The sequence below is a fragment of the Marmota marmota genome, unplaced genomic scaffold (assembly GCF_001458135.2).
Source record: "Marmota marmota marmota unplaced genomic scaffold, marMar, whole genome shotgun sequence".
Lineage (NCBI taxonomy): Eukaryota > Metazoa > Chordata > Mammalia > Rodentia > Sciuridae > Marmota > Marmota marmota.
The window spans coordinates 22,878,642-22,891,987 of NW_026000005.1; the positions used below are offsets into that span (position 1 = coordinate 22,878,642).

General features: G+C 39.1%; 1 long non-coding RNA gene across 1 annotated transcript; it reads left to right on the forward strand.

Annotated features, from left to right (window-relative positions):
- Positions 1-1,638: 1,638 nt before the first annotated feature.
- On the forward strand, positions 1,639-12,724 carry LOC125618347. Its single transcript, XR_007349638.1, has 3 exons — positions 1,639-1,936; positions 8,642-8,844; positions 12,235-12,724. It is a non-coding gene; the product is annotated as an uncharacterized LOC125618347 (long non-coding RNA).
- The last annotated feature ends 622 nt before the right edge of the window (positions 12,725-13,346 follow it).

The window sequence follows — 13,346 nt, forward strand, 5'->3', positions numbered from 1 at the left end:
TTGAGATAAAATGAGATAATTATTATTATGTATTGAAATTAATTCTAAATGTGGAATCAACACTGCAAGGGATTAGAGGGATATAATTTGACTTTATCTTATAGTGGAAGGGCCCTCCTCTTTTCAATTCGACAATACATGTATAAAAACCCTTACTTAGTATATTCATAGTTGTAGGTATTTACAGTTACAGAAGTGTTACTCAGGGGATTAGAGATAAAAGAGAGGAATTAAGAGAAGGAGAATCATTTATTCATACATTCCTTTGTTTTAAAAATTGTTTTGTAGTTGTAGATGGACAGAATACCTTTATTTTGTTCATTTTTATGTGGCGCTAAGGATCCAACCCAATGCCTTACACATGCTAGGCAAGCACTCTGCTACAGAGCTACAGCCCAGCCCTCATTCATAATTCTTTAATCAATTCATTTAACATTTATTGATATTGCTAATGTGTCAGATATTTGTTGGTCTGGTGCATACAATTGCTTTGGTGAAGGATCTTCTGACAGCAGTAGAGGATAAATAATATTTAGAGAGGTAAAGTTTTCTCTGAAATCTTTAAAACCACTCTGCTGATGGAGAAGAGTATGCTGTCAGATCTGGAAAAGTGCAGAAGGATAGGGAGATGGACAATGAAATTCCGGAACAATATGGGGGACAGGTTAGCTCTGCCATCTTTCATCAGGAACTGTGGTGAACTGTGGGAAGACAGGCCAGTGCAAAAGGGAATCAGAGAGCTCTCAGGTGGAACTGTATGTCAAGCCACTCCTGTGCTTCAGACATGCTCTGGTTGTTCTGTACCCATAATACTTCACAATCGCATTGAGACAAAGTCGAGAGCATCTTCTAATTCAAAACCATAAGAACATTTTAGGAACAAATCTAGATATCTTCTCCTGTCATATTATTTTAGTAAGTAATGGTACATTTTCAAAAAATCAAAATATTCTAGGACTAGAGGGTCATGTTTCAACTAGTGTGAAGGTTTAGTTCTTGTTCAAGAGAGAAAATTGCCCCTTGGTCATCAATCCCAGTTTTTGTGGAATAAGATTTTTCCTTTCTCTAGAAGCTCTTGTATGAGAACTGTCTAGAGTCAGATGAGGGGTGACAAGTTCATAGCTCTGAAAGAACATTGCATCTCTGGGCTATCAAACCATTGACCACTTATCCAGCCCGTTAGCAGAGATTTCCTGGGAAATCAAGCTCCTGATGTGCAGATTGTAAGACAGGCAAGACTAGACTTGGAAGCTGTCTGGATGAGAAGAGAGTACACTGTCAACAGAACATGGATGTGTGTCCTGGGAGCTGGCAGAAGTGTGATAATGTTGACTGTGTTGACAGCTGATAGTTAGGGCCTAGGACATGATGTCTTTGAGATGTTGGGAACATTTTCTGTCTGGAAGAATTAATGGTAGTGGTGGAAGTGATTGCCTGTTCTACTGATAAGAAAGACATAGCCTCTACAGAGTTCAAGACTTTGGCTGGCTCCACTCTTGGCTGATGAAGCAAGCTAGAATGGCCGGTTCTACTGGGGGTTATCTGAGCCAGTCTGCACAAGTCTCTGATTGGCATGAATCAGCACTTGTAAGGTTCCACAGGCAGTAAGGAACCAGAAATACTGGTTTCTACCAACTGTTGGACTCAGGACTGGTGTGATGACTGTAATAGCAGTCTCAAATCCTTTCTGGAAGGAGGCAGGGTTTGTAAATAAACAGAAAAGAAATACAACTGACTCAAACTGAAATTTGTGGATCTGGTTTGACGTGGCAGATGTGTTTAATAGAGCTTAAGAGAGAGAGAGCTGAGGATACCCATTAAATTACCAAATGATTGAAATTCTTGTTCAACATTGTCTAAAAGAATCCCAGTGTTGGAGACTTATAATAACCACGCGATTATGATGATGTTCTGCAAATGAAAGTATAAAATCATGGTAAGTGGAGACAGCTATTGAATTTTTTCTTTCATAGTACTAGGGATTAAACCTAGGACCTTGAACATTTAAGTATTCCACTACTGAGCTACATTGCATTTTAATTCTTTTGTTTTGAGACAGAGTTTCCCTAGGTTGCCCAGGCTGGCCTTGAATTTTTAATCTTCTTGCCTCAGGCTCTTGAATAACTGGGATTATGGGCAAATGCCATTTCGCCCAGTAACTATCAATGTTTTAACAGAAGGAAATAAAAATATGCTAGTCATAATCATTAGAATATTAAATATGCATGGCATATACTTCTAAATTCTGTTTGTAATTGTAAAAATTGTCGCTTCGTTGTTCCTCTCTGTTTAAAACTAAAATTCTCTTTAAAAAATATCCAAGACTCTTTACAATTTATCTCCCCTCCTTTAAAAAATAATGGAAGTTATGACTTTTGAGTAAAAGAGTAAAATACATTTTTTTTCGCATTTGAAGCAATTCACATTTAAAAGATATATACAAAGGTGTACATATTTGTGTTTTTAGGGTTTTGGGGGACGATAAACAAATCGATAGCTCTGGGTTCTGGAGTTGGTGCTGTTACTTTCCAGACTGACAGAACAGAGGTTGTGGTTTTGTGCACAGCAGCCTGGTTTATAGGATTAGGAATACAAAAGCTGATCTGTAGAGAGAAGGAGAGTTTTCTGGAGGCACGTGCAGCTGCCACTTGCACACGCCAGCACATTAGCCAGTCTGACAGCAGAGCTGACGTCCACTCTCAGCCTTTCACTTTGGGGCAAAGAGAAGCAGATGCTGCCATAGGGCCTCCTCTTTCTTCATTGTACGTATTGAAGGGTGAGGTCAGGAGTTCCCGTGATCTTTCCTTTTTCTTGGACCTTTCCTTGTCAAGATCTTGGGTAATCATAAATCAACCCCTGCAGGTCATCTGAATGCCAACTTTATATTAAACATAAGTAAACTCAAAGATTGCTGCTCTACCCCTTCCTCACCCCACCCCACCCCTTTTAATAAGGTGATATGTGGATAATTGAAATGGACAATTTTTCTCTTTGTGTACTGAATAGAGTAGTTCTTATTTCTAGAACAGGTTCCATATAAACAAGAATTGAACGTTGTTTTGCTATTTCCACTACTTTTAATATAGTCTGTTATTTTATTTGATTTAGTCACTTGAGATTTTAAAACAGTAAAGGCTTGGTTGAGCTTGTACCAAGGAGGCCTGACACTTGGGAAGCTAGAAAAAAGAGCACAGTTCAGATCCATGTAGCTTTAGAATCAAATCACTCATGTCTATTGCCTACACCATGTTCCTTATACCTCTCAATACACCATATCCCTTACCTTCTCTGGTATTGTATATCATGCAGGTACCTTATTTTGGCTCACCAAATTTCAGACTTGGTTCTGTGAATACTCACAGATATTAAAAAAGATAAATTTTGTCTGCAATATTAGTTGTTTCAAAGCATTACAGTAGTAATGTATTTCTAATTAGAAAACTGGAATGATCTAGCAGTGAAAGTCAATGACAGGAAGTCGACTCACCCAGGTCCTTCTCTGGTCTTGCCAACACATACAGAGGAACAGACAGATTATGAAGTTCCTTTTGGTAGTGTCACAGAAAAGTGAGGAGAATTTCCAAGCTGGAGCACGAGGTATTTTCTAGGTGGAGGTATTAAACATAGTCACTTCTTAAGTAATTATGATAAAACCCATGCCTTTTGAGCAACAAGGACCCCTTAGAGCCTTTGATTGGGTATTCAATGTGCTTCCCAACTTGTGCTTTTCTCATTTGAAGAGGGCTGGATCTATTGGTGGGGATGGCCTCCTCCCTGAATTTCAGAAGTGCTAAAATAACATGCAAAGTCTGGCAGGGTGATTTTCCACACTCGCCCTGTTTAAAGGAAGAAGCTTGTTCTGCTGTAAACAGTTATGGGAACTGTTTGCTTTGGATGGGCTTGGTCCTCATAGGCTGAGGAGCACTTTCTTACTCTGGTTTCTTGCCAACGCGGAAATTTGATGCCAAAGGCGTCCTAGTCCTGTGGAGGCACTCTCTAATTAGAATATGTTTGGCCTGAAGAAAGTGTGTTAGGGAGCAGCAGGAATTGTGGCAGAGGCTTAAAAAAAATAGTAATTGGGGCCGACCATTAGCATGGAGCAGATCTCATTGTTGTATCTTGGGGACAATATGTCTTGGATCTGTTTTGGCCCCTACTGTTTAGGGAGGGCTCTTTCCTGAGACTCTCCTGTGCTTCTGTAGGAAGCTTTTTGAGATTCTTACCTTCTTTACATCTACTAAACCAACAGGATAAACATTCTGGGTGATTATGTCATGAGCATGTATATAGTTCAGAGGTTCCAAAACATGAATGAAATGAGCTGGGCATTGCTGTTGGGAGTAAGTTCTACATTCCAGTCATTACAATATTTTCAGTATTCAGAGTGGATGGTCCATAGAGTCATGGTTCTAAGCACAGGCTCAAAAGACAAACCGGCTAGAGTGTGAACCCTTCTACTCACCATTTGGCAAGTGACCTTGGACCAATTGCCTAAATTCTCTATTTCTCTTTCTTTGACCAGTGGAACTGCACGGGAGAGGTACAAGGGATATAAAAGGGGGTTGTTGTAAGATTTCAATAAGTTAATATATATGAGGCACTTAGAATAACACCTAGTATCAAGAAGGGCTCAATAAACCTTAGCTATTTTTATTTTTATTTTCTCCTTATCTTGAAATTATCACTGCTACCAACTGACTTGTCTGATTTGAGGCTTTTGATGGGGAAGGATTTATAAGAGAATGAGAAATGTGTGGATGTGTCTTCTGTCCACCTTAACACTTAGGTGTGTCTATATTTGTGTACGATTGAAAAAAAGGGGCCATTAAATGCTCAAACATTTATGACGACTCTCCTCAGAAGTGACCTCTGGCTTTATGTGATTAGGCAGGTTGGTTTTACATTTACTATCACTTTCTCCTTTTGATAGTTGGAATGCAAGCTGTGCTTATCAAGTTGACTCTTATCCAGAGGTGGTTGTGTGCCAATTGCATAAGATGACTGACAGTGATCTATGGGAACAGTCATTTCCGCATGTAAATTGTGGTTGCCCAAATCCATACATTCTCGTAGGTGTGGGGTGGAACATAAAATATCACAGAGCAAGTGGGAGGTGGGGCGTTTACAAGTAGCAGATCATTGTACAACCATTTCCTGTGTCCAAGCTCCTCTGACCTCAGCTACTTTTTTGAACTGCTGATCCACAGCTCCTGGTATGAGCCATATCCCTTGGACCTCCCCCGTGTAGTTCCACTGGTCCCTCCCTCTTGGATCCTGGCCGCCTTCTGCCCCACAATCTTGTAGATCATGTTTTCTTCTGTCAAGGGCCTTACAGTCTTTGCTATTTGTGCTTTTAATATGCCAGGCACATATTCATTCATTTGTTCATTCATTCATTCATCCTCAGTGTATTTATTAAGGCTCACTATGATCCAGGCATTGCCTTAGGCACTGGGGATACAAAGGTACTGAAATCCTGGAGAGCAGGAACCATATCTTAGATTCTAGAAGGAAAGAGAAACAGATCATGATGAAGCAATGTGGTGTGGGGCAGTTAGAAATATGGACTTTAAAACTGAAACTTGGGTTTAAATTCTTGCTCCGTCATTTACCGGTCCTGTGACGTTGGACAAGTTACTTAACTTCTCTGTGCCTAGTTTAATTATTTGCCAAAAGGGTGGTTATCGCCATACTGACCTCATAGGCTTGTTAAAGGAGTTAATATTTAGACATATGCAGGAGAATGCCTGAAACATAGTAAATTCTATATATGTATGTGTTAGATAAATAGATATAACAGTAGAGATATACAGAGTTTTATAAGACATAGAGTCCAATTAGCAAGATCAAACTTTGTTTTCCCTCAGTTCTGTCCCAGGTTTGCAGACTCTTTTAATTCAGGAAAATACAAAAAGGAAAAGAAGTTGGTTCAGAGCCAGAGTTTGGTTATTCCACATCATGCAGCCTTCATGCAGGCCTGCCTGTCTTGATTTTGTATCTTATTTCCAGTAATGGGTCTTTGGCCTTTTTCTTGGACCAAACTACTACCTTGTATCTTCATAGTGGTAACTGGGACTTTGCCCTTTTTCTTTCATCCTTAGTCTCTACCTCCATTTCTGGTCAAGCCCTTAGTTCTCCTGGAGTAGAGGGTCTATCTTGATCTTGCTGATCTGCCCTTGAAATCTATTCTACAAACAGGGTTCCAGCTATCAACCACCAGCCCTCGCTGTCTGAATTCTTGTGTATTGCCTACCCTAAGACTCCCATTGCTGTTCTTCTTCCACCTGTTCAATCAACCACCTGCCTTTTATTTTAATTTTCCTGACACTATTGCCCTGCCCACCTGTCTGGACTCTTGTAATTGCCTTTTCCCCAAGTGTCTGCCTGGCCCCCAGGGCAGGTGTTTAGTCTCCGTCTTATCATCTCACTGTGGCCTGTTCTGCCACCACTTACTCAATCTTCCCTACTGACAGAAGGAAGGAGGCCAGGGAGAAGGGCTGAGGCAGACATTCTCTGTGTTATTCATGAAATGACCTAGTTTAGTTGACTAGTTTAGCTTTTGGTTCAAAGGAAGTTTTGAGTATGTGTATTAGAAGTTAGCTGTAATAAATAATTATGCTGTGGTTAGGAGGAGTTGCTGTATATAAAGTTTGCTACATGGGGATTTTCTCTTCTTCTTTTTTTAAAAGTTTTTAGTTGTTGATGGACACAATACCTTTATTTTATTTATTTATTTATTTATTTTTATGTGGTGCTGAGGATCGAATCCAGGGCCTCACATGTGCTAGGCAAGCACTCTACCACTGAGCCCCAGCCCAATTTTCTCTTCTTAATGCACAAGTTACAAAAATTCCTTTTCTAATTTATTTCCCTGAATAACCAGTCTTCCCCAACCAGTCATACGTGTTTCCCCTCTGCTGTTAAATTACTCTAAGGAAGTCATAATATTGTGGGTCTATTCTTTTTTTTTTTTTTTTTTTTAGGTTTCTATACATATTCCTACATGTTTTTTTTGGGTCTATTCTTTTTTTAACTTTGTTTTTTTCTACATATCTTTCATTCTTGGTGTTTGCACGTAGGTTAAATATTTCAGGAAGCCATGGCTTCCCTTTATGCTTCTCCTGTTCCCATTTTTGCTTCTAAGAATTTTCCAAAACTTGAATGTAGTTTAAATATCAGACCAATGAATTTCTCTTTCCTTGAACTTATTTCTGTTGAGCAAGGCCACTTTCTTCCTGAATAATAAAATCCAATCATCTTCATTACAATTAATAACGTAAAGCTCCATTACTGATGAGGCTGTCATGAAAGTAAGTCAGTAGTGGAAGGGAAATAAAGGGCATAGTAAAATCCCCTGCTTTTAGCAACACAACCTAATTTTCTTTAGGCCCCATGTAGCTGCCTAATTTTCATTAGGCACATGCTGATTTCTTTTAGTCCCATGCATGCAAGATGATCTTATTTTCCCTCCAGTTCTATTTGGTACTTAGATTTAATTGAGAGCTTAATTATAAGTGCTGGAAGTCATCTGCAGAGTATTTCTCATTTGTAAATTATTTTGTTATCCATTTTTATGGTATGCATTTATTTTCTTGATTGAAATAATTTTCACTTTAAATGGCATGTGACATTTGCAAGGGTTTAATGCACATTCACATGTCATCTCAGTGTTCATGACAGCCCTCTGAGGTAGGCAGAACTGTAATTCTTTCTTTTTTACAGATGAGGAAAAAATGGCACAGAGGAAATTTTAGGAAGAGCAAGAAAAAATGCATTGGAAGTGCATCTGAGGGACACACATACACACACACACATACACACACACACATCCAAGGACTCCTTTGGGCCAATAGCTAAGGCCCAGCAATTCTGAAGTAAGGGGTGTTGCTGAGCTGGGATAACCAGGGAACTGGACATATAGGAGGAGATTATTTGCTCGAAGTAATGGATATTCTTTCTAGGTTGAGTGAGGTGGTATGTCCCACTTGGAACAGCTTTTGGTCAAGTTCAATGAAAATTTGGAGGAATCATAGGAATTAAAGTTTGCTACTTGGGGATTTTCTCTTCTTTTTAAAAACATTTATTTGTAGATCGACATAATACCTTTATCTATCTATCTATCTATCTATCTATCTATCTATCTATCTATTTATTTTTATGTGGTGCTGAGGATCACATTTTAAGAGAGAAACAAACTGGATATGAATGGCACAGCTTCTCCAGATGCTGGTGAATAGTAATGTGGTAACCATTAGAATTCACCCATAATGTATAACTACTTCTGTAAATGCAAAACTGTGAAATGCCTTTTGAAAAAACAATAGATTTATTATTAATCTTAAGATTTTCTATAATATTTTGAGAAGAGGGAAAATTTTTTCCCTCTTACTGTGTTAGTTACAATGTAATGGCAATAACAGTGAGTCAGAAAAAAGTTTGACAGCAAGAGTATATGCTTTTCAATATATACTCTGGAAAGAATTTGAATTCTAGCACTCATGGTGTGTGGTGTGTGTGTGCGTGTGTATACATATAATAACCTGTGTGTTATTATATGTTTAATAGCTTAGCTGCTTCTGCTGATTATATATATTACATCATTGGTGTCTGCTAACTTATCATCTTTTCTTTTCTTTTGCAGTACTGGGATTTAACCCGGAGCCTTGCACATGCTAGCAAAGTTCTCTATCTTAGAGCCATACTTCTATTCCCCAATGTTTTCTTTGATCACCAGTTGGGGCATGGCAAAGTCATTGGAACACCACTTCATTGATGGCAAAATGGAGTGGAGCTATTCACCCTTGTCATCAGAGATCCCAGTAATGGTGGGCCCTCAATAAACTTGTGAGTGAATAAAGCATATCTTCCTGAAACTATAATGACAATTCTTATAGTCATCGACAGTGGAAATAATTGCATGTTGCTACAAGATAAGCAAAATAAGCAATGATCTCTCTGTGTGTAGGGCTTCATGTAGTACCTTGAACGGTGATAGTTAGTGATATACTTTCTTAATTTCTAAGAGTGGAAAGCAGGGTAGTTTTTAATAGTTTTCTGTAGCTGTGTGCAAAAGGATTTCTACCTCTACTGAACATTTTGACCATGCATATCCCATATGGAGGTTGGTGAGGATACCATAAGCATCTTGGATACACATAGAAGCTGAGAGTAGAACCCAATGTAAAATTGCTAGATGGGAATTCCCTGTGTCCTCAGATTACGGCTCCAAAGCAGAGCCCAGTTGAGGACGAACTTCTTCACGTTCTATGGAACTAGACCAATATCAGGACTTGCTAAGAGGCATCCAGAACTGTTCCTATGACTTGCAGTCCTTTCTTTCTTTCCCACAATAACAGTTAGTAACAGTTAAATAACAGTTCTTGGAGGAATTATCTATCTATCTATCTATCTATCTATCTATCTATCTATCTATCCTAATTAGTTATACATGACAATAGAATGCATTCTAACACATCATACATAAATGGAGTATAACTTCTCAATTCTTCTGTTTGTACATGATGTAGGATAATACTGGTTGTATAGTCATATATGCAATAGGGTATTAATGTCCAATTCACTCTACTATCCTTTTTACCTCCATACCCTCTCTCCATCTTTCACCCCCTTCTGCCTAATCCAAAATACTTCTATTCTTCCCTAGCCCCCACCCCTTGTTGTGTATTAGCATCTGCATATCAGAGAAAATATTTAGCCTTTGGTTTTTTGGGATTGGCTTATTTAGTTTAGCATGATATTCTCCAGCTCCATCCATTTACTGGCAAATTCCATAATTTATTCTTTAAAGCTGAGTAATATTCAATTGTGTATATGTCCCACATTTTCTTTATCCATTTATCTGTTGTAGGGTACCTAGGTTGGCTGCATAGCTTGGTTCTTGCCAATTGAGCTGCTATTAACATGGATGCGGCTAAATCACTGTTGTGTGCTGATTTTAAGTCCTTTGGGTAAACTGAGGAGTGGGATAAATGAGTCAAATGGCGGTTCCATTCTAAGTTTTCTGAGGAATCTCCATACTCTTTTCCAGAGTGTTTGCATCAAATTGTGTCCCACTAGCAATGTATGAGTATACCTTTTCCCCACATCCTCATCAACATTTATTGTTCCTTGTATTTTTGATAATTGCCATTCTGACTGGAGTGAGATGAAATCTTAGAGTAGTTTTGATTTGCGTTTCTTGGAGGAATTTTTGTTTTAAAATAACAGGTTTATAAGATATAATTCACATATTGTCAAATTCATTCTTTTAAAGCATTCAGTGATTTTGTGTATACTCATGGAGTTGTGCAACTAATTTTAAACATTTTTATCACCCCTCAAAGAAACTCTATGTTCATTGCTAGTTATTCCCCATCTCTCCTTTTTTCAGTCACTGGAAAACACCAATCTGCTTTCTGTCTCTGGGATTTGCCTGTTCTCAACATTTCACTTGAATGGAGTCATACACTCTGCGGGTGGACTTTTATGTCTGACTTCTTTCCATTAAAATGTTATCAAGGTTCATCCATGCTACAGCGTCTATTAGTACACCACTCCTTTTTATGATTGAGTAATTTTTCATTGTATGAAACTTGCTATGGTTTGGATAAGTATTCCTAAATAGGGCCACATTTTAAAATGTGGCACTATTGGAAAACAGTGAAATCTTCAGAAGGTGAAGGTGCCCAGTAAGAGATCCTTAGGTCAATGGGGTGTGACTTTGAAGGGGATTGTAGGACCCCAGTCTCTTTCTCTTGTCTTTTTGCTGCTTCCTGGCTCTTGGTGTAAGAAGTTTTTTGTTTCACCATGCACTTCCTTTCATTGCGATCGGATGCCAGCGCCAGAGTCCCAAAGCAATGGGGTTACTGGATCATGGACTGAAAGCTCCAAAACAACGAGCTAAATATATCTTTTCTTTTATAAGTCAATTATCTCAGGTATTTTTTTTTTGGGTGTGTTTTAATGGGAAGCTGACTAACACAGGACTATTATGAAGAATGCTGCCAGGAACAACCATGGACATGTTTGTTTTTTGTGTGGTCTTGGGTGAATGTGGTCTTGGGTGAATATGATCTTTGTTTGAATTTTGTGAGCACAGAGTATTGCATCTGCTTTTTGCCTAGACATGGGGATGGCTGGAGCTGCCCCTTAGAGGAGAGAGAGTAGAGGAGGATATAGTTCAATGAGGTGCAGCTCCAAGGTGAGCAGGGTATTGCCTGTGGTTTTCTATGACTAGGGAGGATATTACAGGAGGTGTAACCATCTTGAAAGACCCGGCTCAAGAATACTGGGTGGGGGATTGTCTTCTGAACAAAGGATGGGAAAATTATTAGAGGTTAACATGAAAGTATACAGTTTCCCTGAAGGAACAGAAAAGTGTTGGAGATTCCCAGGGGGCCAAGTGTTTTTCTAAAGAATATATGTAAGTTCCCTACAAAAGAGAAGTCAGCTGCCATTTGAAGGCCTTTCCCACAGAGGATACCAATGGCTAAATAATGAAGATCCTTTGACTTCTTTACTTCTTCTTTCCTTTCACTTCCTTGAACGGGGAGGAACAAGAAATAACAGAGTGATTGGGTGTGGCCAGGATGAGGACTGTACCTCAATTCCCCATTGCATGCTAGTAGGACCCAGTAGGCTTGACCTATAGTATAGGAGGTAGATCCAAAGAAGAGGAAGAAATGGAGTTCAGATATTAAAGAATATTTAATTTGTATAATACTTTCAAATAAGATTGCCATAAAAGTGAAAAGCACGGAGAAGTTATGCAGTTTGATCAAAATGTTGGTTGGAGTTAGGAAAAGAAGGTCAGATAGAAAAGTTCTGAAGAATAAGAACAGGAGAAATATAAAACAAAGCCATTTCCTGGTTACATGCTTTGAAGTCAAGCCCAATTAATCAATACATTTTGTCTGAGTTATGCTGTCTCTGAATTTGGACTCCTTAGGGCTTCTTTGGATTCTAGAATTATGCTAGAGGACTTTCCTGTTATGGAGAGTGGCATCCACTAGTGGGGCTGCCAATCAAAGGCCTTACCTCCCCCATGTCAAAAGCATGAGCAAGCTGACTACTTAGAATAACCTTTTTCCAGGTGATTCTGATAGGTCTGGAGGTGGGCACACAACTCAAGCAAGGCCACCCAGTGTCCTTGTCCAGAAAAGGGTAGGAATCTTGCAAGTCTTTCTCATGTTGAGATCATGAACTGTAAATATCATGTGCACCTGTTGCTTCCAGGATTATCTTTGTTTCCAAGTGGAGAGAGCTGGGACTGGAGCCAGAGTCTCGAGAGAAGTGAGTCAAGAGGCAGAGATGGAGACCACCTGATTCCCAATTACACTGTTAGATGGAAAAACGAAAAAAAAAGCAACAACAAAAACTGTCATGAGCCATCCATGGGTTGCATGTGGGTCACCATGCATCAAAGCCTAGTGGATAGAAACATCTGGTGTCTGGGAATGACCAGTGGACAATTTCTCTGGTCAATTGACAGTGGGAATTTCTGTCCTGCTCTGCCGTGTCCCATGCAGCACCTGAGATGGGTGATACATGCCAAGATGCCAATCAAGTTGCTGACTGCAAGACATCAGGAAGCAAGACTCTGCCCTTGAAACCTTATCCCTGCCTTTGATGTACCCCCTTAAATAAACCACCAGAGCCATCATTTCTCTGTCTAGTTCTAGCAATCGTGTGGACTAGATCTATCAGGGGCTCTGCTTTTTGTAAATATATTTCTATTTGTGTTTTGTTCTTCACTAATTATTTGAGACTTTAAGTTTTCAGGTGGCTTACACCCTCCTTGGCAGGAAAAAAGAACCCCCCCCCAGTGAGATGCTGGCTGTATCCCCCCAGCCCCATTAAAAAACAAAACAAAATTAAACAAAGAAAAACAAAAATGGATTTTTTTTTTTTTTGTAAATTCTTGGGGCTTCAGCACATGAAGCTAATTCTTTTTTTTTTTTTTTTTACTATCCACTTCTTTTTTTTATTTTTATTTTTTATTGTTGGTTGTTCAAAACATTACATAGTTCTTGATATATCATATTTCACACTTTGATTCAAGTGGGTTATGAACTCCCATTTTTACCCCATATACAGATTGTAGAATCACATCAGTTACACATCCATTGATTTACATATTGCTATACTAGTGTCTGTTGTGTTCTGCTGCCTTTCCTATCCTCTACTATCCCCCCTCCCCTCCCCTCCCCTCCCCTCTTCTCTCTCTACCCCCTCTACTGTCATTCATTTCTCCCTCTTGTATTATTTTTCCCTTTCCCCTCACTTCCTCTTGTATGTACTTTTGTATAACCCTGAGGGTCTCCTTCCATTTCCATGCAATTTCCCTT